This window comes from Macaca fascicularis, chromosome 19 (genome assembly GCF_037993035.2).
Source record: "Macaca fascicularis isolate 582-1 chromosome 19, T2T-MFA8v1.1".
Lineage (NCBI taxonomy): Eukaryota > Metazoa > Chordata > Mammalia > Primates > Cercopithecidae > Macaca > Macaca fascicularis.
In genome coordinates this window covers 64,086,556-64,102,078 of record NC_088393.1, presented here as the reverse complement: position 1 = coordinate 64,102,078, position 15,523 = coordinate 64,086,556, and the positions used below count along the sequence as shown (strand labels likewise).

At 50.4% G+C, this 15,523-nt stretch overlaps 1 long non-coding RNA gene across 2 annotated transcripts; it reads left to right on the top strand.

Annotated features, from left to right (window-relative positions):
* The first annotated feature begins 91 nt into the window (after nt 1-91).
* On the top strand, nt 92-14,450 carry LOC123570194 (uncharacterized). 2 transcript variants are annotated; one of them, XR_006694207.3, is made up of 5 exons: nt 92-351; nt 2,251-2,400; nt 4,747-4,935; nt 11,170-11,211; nt 11,789-14,450. It is a non-coding gene; the product is annotated as an uncharacterized lncRNA (long non-coding RNA). The 2 variants fall into 2 exon arrangements; XR_010583156.2 differs by lacking the exon at nt 4,747-4,935.
* The last annotated feature ends 1,073 nt before the right edge of the window (nt 14,451-15,523 follow it).

Below are 15,523 nucleotides of genomic sequence, written 5' to 3'. Positions count from 1 at the left end.
CTTTGGAATACATTTCCCAGAATGCACGAGGAGGCTTCCCAGTAGTCTGCGCGCGGGCCCTGGGCATGCGCAGACGTGTCGAGAAAAAAAAGAGGGAGGAGTAGGAGGAGCCATGGCGGCGCTGTTGTGGAGATTAGGGGAGGTCGGGCACCGCCGGGCATTTGGGAGGTGGGGCCTCCAGAGCTCTAGAAGCTGGCAAGCGAAGAGGAGGAGGAGACCAGGCTAGAGTTCTGCGCCAATCAGGAGTGCAGGCTACGTCTCCTTGACTACGGATCGCTTTTTCTGTGTGTGTGTCCTCACTCTCCACCCGGGCAGAGCTTAAGAGCCGATGTCGGTGCCAGGAATCAGGACGTGAGCGGGCCGCCCTCCTGTTCCGGGGTGGGCGGTGGTTCAGGAGGGGGCCAGCGCGGGGGCCTCGGTTTGGCTCTTCCTGTGTGAACCTGGACAGGACACCGCCCTCTCTTTAGCCTCAGTTTTTCCTGGTGTGAACTGGGGGACAGCGCTACGTGCCGCGCGTCCTCGCTCTGCCCCATTGGACAGACTATTTCCCCGTCCTGAGGCCTCAGTTTCTGCATCTCAGGACTGCGAAGAAGACAGACATCCTAAGAGATCAGCTGACGCCCTTTATCTAGACAGTTCCAGACCTGATTATGGCTCATACAAGCCCTACCTCAGCCCGCGGCGTATTTCCTCCTCTGTACAACAAGGATAAGAGAATCCCCTCCCCTCCCCCACCTCCCGGGCTGATCCGAAGACTCTGCGCCATAAAAAGGAAGACAGTGGCTTACCCATAACAAGCATTCATTACATGGAGGTTGTTCCTCTTACCATATTCATAAATGAACAACTTGCCCCAGGTTTCACACGCGATGAGTGGTTGACTCAGAACCTTGTGACCAGTTTGCCCACGGTGGCCTAACCTGCCCTGGCCCACCTATCTACCCTCTGTCTTCTCGTGTTTAATGGGTTCCAGTCATGCCTCCTTTCTGCTCCTAGAACACGGTGATCTTCTTCCCACTCATATCCGATGGCCTACTTGACATCTCCACTTGGATTTCTTAATAGGCATCTCAAACCTAAGGTGGACAGTAGAGAATTTTTCTCCCCTACCTTGTGAAGAAACTTATTCCTTCCCATTACTCTATCATCTTAGATAGCAAGTCCATCATTCACCCAAATGTTCAGGCCAAAAATAGAAAAGCAGCCCTTGATTCTTTTTTTGTTTGTTTTGTTTTGTTTTTTGATACGGGGTCTGGCTCTGTCGCCCAGGCTGGAGTGCAGTGATGTGATCACAGCTCACTGCAACCTCCGATTCCCAGTCTCAAGCGATTCTCGTGCCGCATCCTCCTGAGCAGCCAGGACTACGGCCGTGCACCACCATGCCCAGCTAATTTTTGTATTTTTAATAGAGATGGGATTTGCCGTGTTGGCCAGGCTGGTCTCAAACTCCTGGCCTCAAGTGATCTGCCTCCTCGGCCTCCCAAAGTGCTGTGATTGCAAGCGTGAACCACCATGCCCAGCCAATTCCTCTTTTTCATCACCCGCCGCATGCAATCTGTCATCAGGTCCTATTGGTTCTGTCTTCAGAATAGAGTCAGAAGCTGTCCACAGCTCTGCTGTCTACGGCTACCACCTGGTCTAAGTCCCCATGGCTTCTTTAGACATTGTCATGCTTCCACTCTGGCCTCTTCTGCTTCCTGCACCTCCAGTTCCTACTCCACACAGCAGCCAGAGGGATCTTTCTTTTTACTGTGGTAAAATATATATAAGATAAAAATTACCGTCTTAATCATTTTTAAGGTACAGTTCAGTAGCATTAAGTACGTTCAAGCGAGGCCGGGCGCGGTGGCTCACACCTGTAATCCCAGCACTTTGGGAGGCTGAGGCGGGCAGATCACAAAGTCAGGAGTTCAAGACCAGCCTGGTCAACAAGGTTAAACCCTGTCTCTACTAAAAATATAAAAATTAGCTGGGCGTGGTGGCGGGCGCGTGTAATCCCAGCTACTCGGGAGGGTGAAGCCAGAGAATCACTTGAACCTAGGAGGCAGAGGTTGGGGTACAGGGAGCTAAGACTGTACCACTGTGCTCCAGTCTGGGCAGCAGAGTCAGACTCTGTCTGTCGCCCAGGCTGGAGTACAGTGGCTCAGTCTCGGCTCACTGTGACTTCCCCTCCCAGGCTCAAGGTATTCTCTGCAGGTGCACACAACCACACCCAGCTACTTTTTTTTCTTTCCTTCTTTTTTTTTGTAGAGATGGGGTTTCGCCATGTTACCCAGGCTGGGCTTAAACTCCCGGGCTCCAGTGATCCACCTGCCTCGGCCTCCCAAAGTGTTGGGATTACAGATGTGAGCCACCATACCCGGCCTAGGTTCTGTGATTTTGACTACATTAATACTTCATGTAAGTGGAATCATACAGTATTTGTCTCTTGTGACTGTCTTGTTTAACTTGGCAAAATGTCCTCAAGGTTCATCCATGTTGTAGCATGTGTCAAAATCTCCTTCCTTTTAAAGATTGCCTAATATTCTGTTGCATACACGGACCATATTTTGTTGACCCGTTCATCAGAGGGAATTTTTTTTTTTTGAGATGGAGTTTTCCCTGTCGTCACCCAGGCTGGAGTGCAATGGTTCCATCTCGGCTCACTACAACCTCCACCTCATGGATTCAAGCGATTCTCCTGCCTCAGCCTCCTGAGTAGCTGGGATTACAGGCGCCCGCCACGTCCAGCTAATTTTTTTGTGTTTTTAGTAGAGATGGGGTTTCACCATGTTGGCCAGGCTGGTCTCGAACTCCTGACCTCAGGTGATCCACCCGCCTCAGCCTCCCAAAGTGCTGGAATTACAAGCATGAGTCACCGAACCTGGCCCCAGAGGGATCTTATTTAAACTTAAAAAGGGTCATGTCACTTTTGCTTAAAACCCTCCATTGCAAACCCTCGTCGCTGGCCTGCACAGTCCCACATGATCTGCTTTCAGACCCAGAGTTTCTTTAGCTTATAGAGTGCCTTTGTGTGTGTGTGAGAAAAGCATGGCCCTCAGAAGCACTGCGGGGCTCAGAAGAACTGAGCGGGGGCACACAGCTTGGCAGGAAGATCCGGAGGACTATTCCAGCCACCGCTTCCTGGTTGGCCAGGTGCCTGCATGTCACATACAGCGTTCACACAGGCTCTCAATCCAACACCGTTCCCCTCCCCTCTTCATCACTATGCTTCAACTCGTTGGCCACTTTTTTTTTCTCTTTTTTTTTTTTTTGAGACTGAGTCTGTTGCCCAGGCTGGAGTGCAGTGGCTTGATATTGGCTCACTGCAACCTCCTCCTCCAGGGCTCAAGTGATTCTCCTGCTTCAGCCTCCTGAATAGTAGGGACAACAGGCGCCCACCACCACACCCAGTTCATTTGTGTATTTTTAATAGAGAAGGGTTTTTGCCATGTTGGCCAGGCTGGTCTCGAGCTCCTGACCTCAGGTAATCCTCCCGCCTTGGCCTCCCAAAGTGCTAGGACGACAGGCGTGAGCCACCACACCCGGCCTCACCGGTCACTCTTTTAAGTTCCTCTAACGCAGCACTTCTCAAAGTGTAGTCCCCAGACCGGCTGCACAACATCACCTGGGAGCTTGTTAGAAATGGAGACTCTCGGCCGGGTGCAGTGGCTCACGCCTGTAATCCCAGCACTTTGGGAGGCCGAGGCGGGCGGATCACCTGAGGTCGGGAGCTTGAGACCAGCCTGACCAACATGGAGAAACCCCATCTCTACTAAAAATACAAAAACATTAGCCAGACGTGGTGGCACACGCCTATAATCCTAGCTACTCAGGAGGCTGAGGCGGGAGAATCACTTGAACCTGGGAGCCAGAGGTTGTGGTGAGCTGAGATGGCGCCATTGCACTCCAGCCTGGGCAACAAGAGTGAAACTCCATCTAAAAAAAGAAATGCAGAGTCTCGGTCTCTGCCTCAGACTGGATCAGAAACTCTAGCAGGGGGCCCAGCGATTTACTTGAACAAGGCCTCCAGGGGATACCTCCTGCCTGCACTCTAGAAAGTCGCCGCTTCCTGCACTTTAGAGTAGTCCCAAGGTGCTTGGGAGGATTCATGAATTAATACATGCAAAGCACTCAGAAGGCTACCTGGCAGGGAGTAAGAATTCAGTAAACATTCGCTATTCTTACTTAACCTCCAGTGGATTCACTAATAAAAGCAAGCCCAACTCAAATGCAAAGTTGACTCTTCCCTCCCTCCCAACATCCATGTAACAAAAACAGCTTGTTTCACCACAGGCTATTGTCTGCTCAGCATCTGTTTGCTTCAGACAAACTGGACACCTATGATGAGACAGATGAGATGTTGTACAGGCGCAAAGGATACGAGGGTGGACAGAGTACACAGAGTCAGTGTCCAGCCAGAGTTTTGGGCCTAGCACAGTGGGTGAGGGCAAGGCTCCAAACTCCACTTCACTTGAGTGGAGGTCATAACTCACTCAGAGAGTTGGGATTGGGGGTGGGGGTGGTGAATAAGGGCCCAAGGGCCCAATAAGGAGCGGGTCCTTTTTTTTAGCTTTTTTTTTTTTTTTTTTTGAGACAGAATCTTGCTCTGTCACCCAGGCTGGAGTGCAGTGGTGCGATCTTGGCTCACTGCAACCTCTGCCTCCTGGGTTCAATCAATTCTCCTGCCTCAGCCTCCCAAGTAGCTGGGATTACAGGCATGCGCCACCACGCCCGGCTAATTTTTTTTTTTTGTATTTTTATCAGAGACGGGATTTCACCATGTTGGCCAGGCTGGCCTCGAACTCCTGATCTCAAGTGATCCGCCCACCTCAGCCTCCCAAAGTGCTGGGATTACCAGCGTGAGCCACCGCGCCCGACCAGGAGCAGGTCCTTATTGATATAAGACAATCATGCTGTGCTCCTTCTCCTTGCCAGCCATTGGTTGACACTCAGGTATGTGACACTATTCTGGCCAATGAAACCTGGAGGCAGATTTGCTGGGGCCACTGCTGGGAAAGGTTTTTCCCAACTCTTAAGCAACAGATAAATTGGAAGAAACAGTTTTCCTGGAGCCCTGCCCTGTCTGCAGGTGACACTTCAAGCTGGGGCAGCCACCTGGGTACCATGAGGGCTGGTAGTGGGAGCTGCTCACTTAGGATGGAAGGGAGGGGAGACGGAGGAACCTGGGTTCTTCATGGCATGGTTTGGCAGCTGAATTTTAACCAACCTTGGCTGGACCTGCCCTACCTCCAGGCTTCTCTTGGTATGAAGTAAAAAGTCCCCTCAAGCCATTCTGAGTCAGGTCTGTTGAAGCCAAAAGTGACAGCAAGTCACATATATCCAGGGCCAGCTTCATGGGATGCAACCTGTGTGGTTGCAGGGTGCCCTGCACTTGGTTGAATGCCCAGCTGTGGCCATCTTGACTTTTTTTTTTTTTTTTTTGAGACAGAGTCTCGCTCTGTCACCCAGGCAGGAGTGCAGTGGCGCGATCTCGGCTCACTGCAAGCTCCGCCTCCCGGGTTCACGCCATTCTCCTGCCTCAGCCCGAGTAGCTGGGACTACAGGCGCCCGCCACCGTGCCTGGCCTGACATTTTTTTTTTTTTTTAAAGAAATAAGGTCTTACCGGGCATGGTGGCTCACACCTGTAATCTCAGCACTTTGGGAGGCCGAGGCGGGAGGATCACGAGGTCAGGAAATCGAGACCATCCTGGCTAACATGATGAAACCCCATCTCTACTAAAAATACAAAAAATTAGCCAGGTGTGGTGGTGGGCCCCTGTAGTCCCAGTTACTCGGGAGGCTGAGGCTGAGGCTGAGGCAGGAGAATGGCGTGAATCCGGGAGGCGGAGCTTGCAGTGAGCCGAGATCCAGCCACTGCATTCCAGCCTGGGAGACAGAGCGAGACTCTGTCACACAAAAAAAAAAAAAGGAAAAAAAAGAAAGAAGGCCTCACCAACTCCTGGCCTCACGAGATCCTCCTGCCTCAGCCTCCTGAGTAGCTGGGATTACAGCTACCACACCCAGCTTGACATTCTTAATCTATTTTTTTTTTTTTTTTTTAAATACAGGGCTCTGCATTTTAATTTTGCCCTGGGTCCTGTTTACATAAATATCACCTTGATAATCTGTGCAATGTTGGCACACCATCGTTTAGGACAGGGCCTAATGCATGGTAAGCAGGCCATAAATATTGGTGAGGAATGAAATGAAGGAACGACTTCCTGGAAATGTCCTTCCTCCACTTCTTCATCTGGTAACATTGTATAATCCTCTGTGATCAGATGTCCCCTCCTCCAGGAAGCCTTCCCAGACCACCCCCACACCTGTAAGCCTGGACCAAGTGCCTCATTGGCGCTTCCACAGAGCCCCCTCTTTCTCCATTTCATATACTATTTTTGGGTGACTGCTCCGCCCACCTCACACTGAGCGACTCAGCAACAGAGACCAACCCTCCTTGCCTGCTGTACCCAGCTCCTGGCTTGGGGCCTGCCTGTGAACGAGTAAATAAGAGTGAAGGCAAGTGGTTCTTACCCTGCTTCCCAGGCCTGAGGGCGAGAATTCCTCTGACAGCAAATTTAGCTCATACCTTCCAGCTTCTCGGCTCCTTTGTAGCTCTGCTATAATTATTGCCCCAAATAATAATTAAGGTTTTTCTCTTTGTGTGGTGCTTTGAAGCAGTAAGATCCCCCAGGGCAGGGATGGGGTTTGGTTCATCTCTGGAGGCTCAGGTTGTGTTTATGGGTGAGTGGATGATGGATGCCTGAGTGAGCATGTGAGGGGGAGAACCAGCAGAAGGGGAGGGGGGATCGCGTACGGATGTCAGTCTGTGTCTGGCAGTGTGGGCTCCCAGGGGGCTGGATCTGAACCTGAGTCATCTTTGGCTCCCCAGGCCCCAGGAAACGTTTCAGAAAAGATAATGAAATTAATGAACGAATTGCTTAATGATGGATCACACTGCCCATTATCTGATTTCCCCCTCATGCTCAGCTGCCAAGGCAGCAGATCTCATCAGAGGATCACCCCATTTTACAGTTGGGATAATCAAGGCTCAGTGGAGCAGGTGACACAGCAAGAGACTTGGGTTTTAAGGCCAGCGGCAGGTGTCCTGAGCCTCTCTCACAGATGAGGAAGCTGAGGCTCAAGAAGGGCATTCTGGCCGGGCGCGGTGGCTCACGTCTGTCATCCCAGCACTTTGGGAGGCCGAGGTGGGTGGATCACCTGAGGTCAGGAGTTCGAGACCAGTCTGGCCAACATGGTGAGACCGCATCTCCACTAAAAATACAAAAATTAGCCAGGCATGGTGGCGTGCACCTGTAATCCCGGCTACTTGGGAGGCTGAGGCAGGAGAATCGCTTGAACCTGGGAGGCGGAGGTTGCAGTGGGCCAAGATCGCACCACTGGACTCCAGCCTGGGCAACAGTGCCAGACTCTATCTCAAAAAAAAAAAAAGAAAAGAAAAGAAAAAGAAAAAAAAAGGGCATTCTGAGGTCCCCGCCCAGCTGAGGCAGCAGGTTTTCCACCGGCCAGATACATCCTCTTCCTTAGACGTTCAGAGAGTGAGCAGGGCCTCCAGGAGGAGGGAGTCAAGCCGACCTTACCCTCACTGCCAAGGCAGAGAAGAATTCCTTGGAAATTCTTTCCAACTGTATCTCGCAGTGTCTGGCCAGAGTGAATGCGGCTTCTCTGAGGTTGATACTGCGGCTTCCGTCTCGCCCCCACTTCCACCCCTTTACTCTCTGGAGAGAAATCTCTCCGGTTGGAGATTGAAGGTGCATCTCCCAGACCTCCGGAGAGCTAGAGTTCCGGGCTGAATTGGGCTTTGCTAATTAAGTGCATCGAGTAAGACGCGGAAAGCTGATCAAGGGCCAAAAGAACCACTGGCAGTCAGTGAGGTTTATTTATCTTGGTTCAGCAAGGGAGGACGCATTCCAGGGGATCACTGTACAAGCAGTCAGAAGAGGCCTTTCAGAGCGTTAGGGCTTGCGCTAGACGGCTCTGCCGGGGGTTGGGGGAAGTGGGGAGCAGTTCTAATGAAGGCTTAAGAAGCAGGGCAATGCACGGATTGGATTCCTCCATAATTTTTTTTCCTTTTTTTTTTTTTTGAGACGGAGTCTCGCTGTGTCGCCCAGGCTGGGGTGCAGTGGCCGGATCTCAGCTCACTGCAAGCTCTGCCTCCCGGGTTTTTACGCCATTCTCCTGCCTCAGCCTCCCGAGTAGCCAGGACTACAGGCGCCCGCCACCTCGCCCGGCTAGTTTTTTGTATTTTTTAGTAGAGATGGGGTTTCACCGTGTTAGCCAGGATGGTCTCGAACTCCTGACCTCGTGATCCGCCCGTCTCGGCCTCCCAAAGTGCTGGGATTACAGGCTTGAGCCACCGTGCCCGGCCTTTTCCTTTTTTTTTGAGACAGTCTCGCTCTGTCGCCCAGGCTGGAGTGCAGTGACGCGATCTTGGCTCACTGCAACCTCCACCTCCCAGGTTCAAGGGATTCTCATGCCTCAGCCTCCCGAGTAGCTGGAATTATAGACACAGGCCACCATGCCCAGCTAATTTTTGTATGTTTAGTAGAGACAGGGTTTCACAACGTTGGCCAAGCTGGTCTCGAACTCCTGGCCCCATGTGATCCACCCGCCTCGGCCTCCCACAAGTGCTGGGATTACAGGCGTGAGTCACCACACCCGGCTTCAATTTTTTTTTCTAAGTACAGAGATAGGGTCTTGTTATGTTGCCCAGGCTGATCTTGAACTCCTTGCCTCAAGGGATCCTCCCGCTTCAGCCTCCCACGTGGCTGGGATTACAGGTTTGAGCCACCATGCCCAGCTCTTCTCTTTAATTTTTGCCCTGAAGGCAGGAAGATAGCGCAGGGTTGCGTTTTCAAGGGTAAGGAAGCGGCAGTAAAGAATGGGATGTTGTCAGAGGAAGGAAGGTGTTGAATTTTTGCTGTTGTGGTGTGACTCTTTGTACAGAATACAATTTTTTTTTTTTTTTTTTTTTTTTTGAGACCAAGTCTCGTTTTGTCGCCCAGGCTGGAGTGCAGTGGCACAATCTCGGCTCACCGCAACCTCCACCTCCTAGGTTCAAGCAATTCTCTGTGTCAACCTCCTGAGTAGCTGGGATGACAGGCGCTCGCCACCATGCCCAGCTAATTTTTTTGTATTTTTAGTAGAGATGGGGCTTCACCATCTTGGCCAGGCTGGTCTTGAATGGCTGACCTCATGATCCACCCACCTCGGCCTCCCAAAGTGCTGGGATTACAGGCATGAGCCACCACACCTGGCTCGGCCCGTATTTTCTTAAAATGGTTTTTTTGTTGTTTCATTTGTCGAGAATCCCAAACAAACATGAAAATAACTGTCTTGCATAAATATAAAATATGGACTGCTGTATTAAGTGGTCTTTTCCCAGTGCCAGTTACTCTCGGACATTGAGGACCTCTTGTGCTATTTCTGGCCATTCCACAGAGGTTTGGAGGGGCCCAAAGCCTCTCTCTCTCTCTCTCTCTCCTCACCACACTGCACAACCTTCAGGAGACAGGGCTGAGAATTATGGCCCAGGCTGTCTGACCTTCACAGACTGGTGCCACTTCTCCAAGCAGCCCCTTTGGGTAGGCAGGGGTCTGTAAGATCTAACCAGCAACCTCGGCCGGGCGTGGTGGCTCATGCCTGTAATCCCAACACTTTGGGAGGCTGAGGCGAGTGGATCACGAGGTCAGGAGATTGAGACCATCCTGGCTAACACAGTGAAACCCCGTCTCTACTAAAAAATACAAAAAGTTAGCCGGGTGTGGTGGCAGGCGCCTGTAGTCCCAGCTACTCAGGAGGCTGAGGCAGGAGAATAGTGTGAACCCGGGAGGCAGAGGTTGCAGTGAGCCGAGATCATGCCACTGCACTCTAGCCTGGGGGACAGAGTGAGACTCCATCTGAAAAAATGAAATGAAATGAAATAAAATAAAATAAAATGAAATAAAATAAAATAAAATAAAATAAAATACATAACCAGCAACCTCAGACATTTCACTGTGTGCAATAATGTCAGGAAAAACTGCTCTGGATAAATAAACTCCTGCAGCAACAAGAAGAAAACAGGTAGAAGCGTTCCTCAAAACCGCTTGGAATTTACACTGAACTTTTATAGCACTGGGAACAATCCACCACCTGGAGAGAAAGTTTAACAGGTTTTACGATTTATTTAAGAGCCCTTGTTAATTTTTTCATGTTGTCATTACCACAGAAGGATTTGCTTGAAATGAACTGAAGCCTAAAGGGTCATACTATATTTTTCTTATTAAATGAAAATAAGCTTTATAGTTAAGGAGATCTTTGGGTGTTTGGTTTGGTCTATTTTTTCTCCTTGGCATCACAAGTTTTAGAGGGCAGGCCGAATGCAGTGGCTCATGCCTATAATCCCAGCACTTTGGGAGGCCGAGGCAGGCGGATCATGAACTCAGGAGTTCGAGACCAACTTGGCCATCATGTTGAAATCCCGTCTCTACTAAAAATACAAAAATTAGCTGGGTGTGGTGGAAGGCGCCTGCAATCCCAGCTACTCAGGGGGCTGAGGCAGGAGAATCGCCTGAAACTGGGAGGGGGACGTTGTGGTGAGCCGACATCACACCACTGCACTCCAGCCTGGGGGAAAGAGCGAAACTCAGTCTAAAAAACAACAACAACAACAACAACAACAACAACAACAACAAAAAGTTTTCAAGGACAAAGTGCAATGGATGGACAATTCCATTTAAATTGAGGATTTATTCTTTAACAAATGTATTTAGAAATGCATTTCAATGAGATAAACATTTGATGATGATGATGATGATTTTTGAAACAGGGTCTTGCTCTGTCACCAAGGCTGGAGTGCACTGGCACCATCATGGCTCACTGCACCCTCAACCTCCTGGGCTAAAGTAATCCTTCTGTCTCAGCTTCCTGAATAGCTGGGACCACAGGCTTGCGCCACCACACCTAGTTTTTTTTTTTGTAGAGATGGAGTCTTTCTATGTTGCCTAGGCTGGTATCCAACTCATGGCCTCAAGTGATCCTCCTGCCCTGGCCTCCCAAAGTGCTGGGATTACAGATGTGAGCCACTACGCCCAGCCAACATTTCATTCTTAGAGAAGAAATGCATTCGTATATCCTCTTGGAAGCATGTACACACATTTACATATGTGTCTGTCTTCCATTTCCAGCACCTACTCTATGAGATTGACTTGAGGGTTAAATGCCATATGGTAAGTGAAGCTGGAGAAATTTGGGTTATCTTATTAATTCTCTGGACAGTGGTGAACACAGCATGAGGGAATGCCTGTGGCTACCTGGACCCTTCCTCCAGACCCCCTATTTTGGCTGTGGGCACCCACCCTTGTCTGTAGTCACTGTACCCAGGCTGTCCTGGAAAGAGAATAGGCCACCCCTTCCGTCCTCTCCTTCCACGTGGTTTACCAGAGCTGGTTCTGCCCTGCTCCAGGAGTGGACATGTGACTTGGGACTGGCCAATCAGAACCTCCACCCCTGCCCAGCCCCTGTGATTGGTTCAGGTGAGCCAATCAGATTCAGGGAAACAATAGAAGGGTGGGGCAGTGAGGGCAGCCTCAGCCCTGCAGTGGCCTTTATCCCCCAACGCTGGAGGGCTAGAAACCGAACAGGTCCGTGGAGCCCAGATAGCGGGCCAGGCCTGGGGCCCTGCGCTCCCGGATCCAACCAACCACGCCCCAAGGTGTCCAGCTTCAGCTTCTGGTGTTCGTTGCTGCTGTTTGTTTTTAGTTACCCGAGCCAATAAAGTTTTCTTTCTCCTTTTTAAACCTCCAGTCCGTTTGAGCTGCATTTGTCTCACGCAACCTGAAACCTGCCACCGCTGCAATCATCACGTCCCACATCCTGCCATCCAGGAGGTTTCCCAGAGCCCCACTCAGCACGTCGCTGTCCCATCGGTGTGCATGGGGCACAGGCCGGAATGGTTGGTCTGAGGCAGGGTCGCTGTTTCCTCAAAGCCCCGCCCTCTGCGCCCCAGTCACAGCAGCTGGCACACGGAGGAGGTGTGTGAATCTGGGAAGATGGGTGAAGAACGTCATAGGAGGCGACCACAAGGTTCTCCACATAGGCTTGCCATATTTAGCAAATTAAAATACACGATGCATTTAACATGCAACGTTCAGTTGCATTTATTTCAAATAAACACCAGATGTATATGTGCATCCTATATATATAGATTGGATAAGTACTGGGACTTTTTTTTTTTTTTAATTATTTTTTTGAGACAGAGACTTGCTCTGTAGCTCAGGCTGGAGTATAGATCTTGGCTCACTGCAACCTCCCCCTCCCGGGTTTAGGCAATTCTCCTGCCTCAGCCTCCCAAGTAGCTGGGATTACAGGCCTGGGCCATCACACGTGGCTAATTACTGTATTTTTAGTAGAGACAGGATTTCGCTGTGTTGGCCAGGCTAGTCTCGAACTCCTGACCTCATGTGAGCTGCCAGCCTCGAACTCCCAAAGTGCTGGGATTACAGGAGTGAACCATTGTGCCCAGCCAGTATTGGTACATTTTTAGACTAAAAAATTACTCATCTTTGATCTGGAGTTCACACTTAACTGGGCGTCCTGGCGTCTGCCTGGCATCAATACTTGTCAGACTTTCCCACGGCTAAGAATCCCTTGATCATTGGGTTAAAATGCAGATTCTGACTCTGTAGGTTTGAAGTAGGGCCTGGGATTCTGCATTTCTCACGGGTCCGTGGGTGCTGTCAGTGCTGCCTGCCGGGGCCCAACTATGTCTGGGAGCAGAGATGAAGATCGAGCACAGTCATCTAAGCAAAGCACCCAGCAGTGTGTCCGGTACATGATGAAAACTCAAGAAGTGTTTGTTCGTTATCATGGCAAGGAGGATCATTTGAAAAGTGAGATCGTGTGTGTTTCTCTGTGTATCGGGGACTTAGAAGCAACTGTAACAGCTGCAAACTCTTCCTTTCCAATCTGCCAGCTGCAGCTGTTCCTGTCACTCAGCCTAGGGCCACACCCTCAGGAGGAAACCATGAGGAAAAATAAAGCGCTCCCCAGCAGGAGCTGCTGCCTGTGCCCCTGCACCAGGGACCTCTGACCTTCCATATCACTACAGAGATGTGTGGCTATTCCTGTCTTCCACCACTCATTCAACATAGATGGAGGCCTGTGATGCCCAGGGTGCTGGGGGGGGAGACTCGGGGCTCTTTTGGTTACAAGTGGCAGGAACCCAAAACGGGACTTTCCTGGAAGAAGTATAGACTCACTCACTCAAAGGAAGGAAGAGTGGAACGTCCAGCCCTCAGGAAGGTTAGGCAGAGTGAAAGCACCTGAGCCTAGGGCCTGGGTACTGAACTCAGCTGGGACATTGTCTCCCTCCAACTCTCACCTCTCTGTGAGGCTTCATTTTCTCCTCCTGCAGACTGGCTTCCTCCACACAGTGGGAAACAAGACTGCCTTGAGCGTTCTAGCCTCTCACATCCCGGCATCTATGCCAGAGAGGCAGACTCTCCAAAGAGAAGGATCCAGAGAAAGCCAGTGATGGGTCAACTTGGGTGAGATGATGCTGTTAGAGCCATTTGTGATTCTCTCCGTGCTCGCCACTCCCCCCCCAATTTTATTCAGTCTTGAGGCTTTAAATTCCATCTAGATGCTGATAAATCCCTGAAAGGGGGCTTTACCATTTTTACTGCCTAGCATCTGAAAACTCTGTATTAGGGAAGGGTGAAGCTGCTGTAAGAAACCCACACGTTGTAATGGCACATCACATTAGAAGGGTGCTTCTTTTTTCTCTAAACACATTTTAAATTGTAGCTACCTATAACATAAAATTAAACATCTTAACTATTTTTGTGTGTGTGTTGGGGGGACGGAGTTTCACTCTTGTTGCCCAGGCTGGAGTGCAGTGACCTGATCTCGGCTCACTGCAACCTCCGCCTTCTGGGTGCAAGCGATTCTCCTGCCTCAGCCTCCCGAGTAGCTGGGATTACAGGCGTGCACCACCACGCCTGGCTACCTTTTCTATTTTCAGTAGAACAGGGTTTCACCATGTTGGCCAGACTGGTCTCGACCTCCTGACCTCAGCCAGGAGGCTAATTTTTGTATTTTTAGTAGAAACAGGGTTTCACCATGTTGGCCAGACAGGTCTCGACCTCCTGACTTCAGCCAGGAGGACTCGGCCTCCCAAACTGCAGGGATTACAGGCATGAGCCACCGCGCCTGGCTACGTCTTAACTATTTTTAACTGTGCAGTTCAGTAGTGTTAAACCTATTGACATCTTGTGCACCCATCACCCCCATCCATTTCCAGAACTCTTTTCATCTTGCAAAACCGAAACTCTGTCTCCAATAAACACTAACATCCCATTACCCTCCCCCTGGCCCCTGGCAACCCCCATTCTACTTCCTGTCTCTAAGAATTTGACTTCTCTAGGTCCCTCATATAAGTGGAATCATAAAGTATGTGTTCTTGTGTGACTGGCTTGTTTCTCTTAGCATAATGTCCTCAAGGTTCATCCATGTTGTAGCGTGTGTCAGAATTTTCTTTCTTTTTAAGGCTACAAAATATTCCATTGTATTTATTTATTTTTATTTTTATTTTTTGAGACGGAGTCTGGCTCTGTTGCCCAGGCTGGAGTGCAGTGGCACGATCTCGGCTCAATGCAGCCTGCGCCTCCAGGTTCAAGTGATTCTCCTGCCTCAGCCTCCCCGAGTAGCTAGGATTATAGGCGCCCACCACCATGCCTGGCTAAGTTTTGTATTTTTAGCAGAGACAGGATTTCACCGTGTTGGCCAGGCTGGTCTTAAACTCTTGACCTCAGGTGATTCGACTGCCTTGCCCTCCTGAAGTGCTGGGCTTACAGGCCTGAGCCACCGCACCTGGTCTATTCCATTGCATTTATGTGCCACATTTTGTTTATCTGCCCGTCTGACAACGGACACTCAGTTGCTTCTGCCTCTCGGCTATTGTGAATGCTGCTGCTGTGAGCACTGGGTGTACAAGTTAGATGTGTATTTCTTGATCATGTAGCAATCTGGGATAGGTGTTAGGTGACAGGAGATGGTTCCACAAGGTGGTCATTCAGGGACCCAGGTTTCTTGGGGGCTCCCCTCTTTCTTTAGGACCTTGAAAGAGCAGGAAGCAGGCATACATGTTTCTTTTTTTTTTTTTTGAGACGGAGTCTCACTCTTTCGCCCTGGCTGGAGTGCAGGGGTGCGATCTCGGCTCACTGCAACCTCTGCCTCCTGGGTTCAAGCAATTCTCTTGCCTTAGCCTCCGGAGTAGCTGTGAGTACAGGCGCCCACCATGCCAGGCTAATTTTTGTACTTTTAGTAGAGATGGGTTTTCGCCATGTTGGCCAGGCTGGTCTCGAACTCCTGGCCTCAGCTGATCTGCCCGTCTCGGCCCCCAAAGTGCTGGGATTACAGGCGTGAGCCACCGCGCCCGGCCAACATACATGTTTCTTAAGAGCATTGGCCCGGAAGAGACCTGTATTGCTTCCATCCCATCCCATTGGTGAGAACCAATCACAAGGCCACACTTAGATG